The sequence below is a fragment of the Chaetura pelagica genome, unplaced genomic scaffold, assembly GCF_000747805.2.
Source record: "Chaetura pelagica isolate M959 unplaced genomic scaffold, ChaPel_1.0 scaffold546, whole genome shotgun sequence".
Lineage (NCBI taxonomy): Eukaryota > Metazoa > Chordata > Aves > Apodiformes > Apodidae > Chaetura > Chaetura pelagica.
Window position 1 is genome coordinate 610,723 of NW_009953798.1, and position 1,495 is coordinate 612,217.

Consider the following 1,495-nt stretch of genomic DNA (forward strand, 5'->3'; position numbering starts at 1 on the left):
GGTGATGTCACAGCTGGAGCCGCCAGATCATCTCTGTTTCACTCCTAAAAAGCAGCCCCGGGTGGCTCTGCTGTCACCGGCCCAGCCTCTTCGCCGAGTCCCCCGGAGGTAAAAGCGCCAAAGGGAGTTGTTACCGAGTGCATCGCTTCTGGCAGATGGGCTGGGGACTTATTTCCTAACTTTCAGTCAACTGTTCTGCATTAATTGAAGCTTGAGTAGGCAATAATTTATTGACAGAATAGAATATTCTCAAATTCTTAAAAGACAACCCGTGGTGGGAGTATTTATTTCTGGAAGCGTTAGCAGAAAGTACTGGTTGGTTCATTCTGCTCCGTCATCCTTTAAGGGACGGAAAATACAGTGAGTTTGTCGTTGTGTTATAACGCTTGGGGTCTGCAGGCTTTCCAAAGGAGGTATAATTTTGAGAAAGCTTTTGTTTTCAGTAAAAATTCACTGGTGGGGTGGTGTTTGCCATTTGACCACGGGAACAAAAGGCTGTTTGTTCTACATCAAGTAGAACCTTTTTTTTCCTGTAATGACTGAGGGATGTCTGACTTAAGGTGTCATATGTCCTACTTATCCCAGCACCAGAGCAGGCTTACAAAGCAGACCTCTTTGTGGCAGCACAGCCCACAGTCCTGACTGCTGCACCTTAGGTATATTGGATGAGCCCTGAGAATTCCACAAAAAGATCTTCCCTCCAGTTGTCGTGTGCAGAAAGTTTTCTGATGAGAGAACAGCAGGGAGCAGAACTGATTAGATGCCAGTTTTGATCTTAAAAGTTCTGGAAGGAGCAAGGATGGAGCAGAGTGTTTTTCCTCAGCCCTCACCAATAGCACAGACCTTTCTGGCATGCTGAGTTTCCTAATGCTACACTGCCCTGTTAAAAGCCATTGTTCCATGGCTATTACAGATCAAGTCTGTTAAGTGCTTCATGCATTGACTTTTATCACAGAATATGCTGAGTTGGAAGAATATTACCATAGAACAGGAGATGGTCCCATCAGGACCATCGAGTCCATCTCCCATCCCTGTGTAGGGCTCCCCAGGAATCACACCCTGTGCCTGAGAGCATCATCCAAAGGCTTCTTGAACTCAGGCAGGTGTGGTGCTGGGACCGCTGCCCTGGGGAGCTTGTTCCAGTGCTCGACCGCTTAATTAAAACTAAACCTCTGAGAGGACCTGCAGCTTCTTCAAGCTTTTTGGCGCTTGGAGGGGCACCAGGCTCTGCTCTGGGTACCAGCCCCGCTCCCGGGATGGGCTCCGTGTGGAGCCCCCGGTGTTTCCTTTCGATGCCCCTTCGGAGGAAGCGCGATGTTCTGTTCTGAGCTGCCCCCCAGAGTCTTTCCCACGCCCCTAAATCCGCTGCTTTGGGATCCCTCGGTGGCGTTTCTGCGTTCAGACAGCGAGCCAGAAAGCCATCCATCCTTCTTTGGGCTACAGACCTGCTCGCTCAAGGCAGATTGCCACGAAACAATCCAAAAAAACAGGCCAA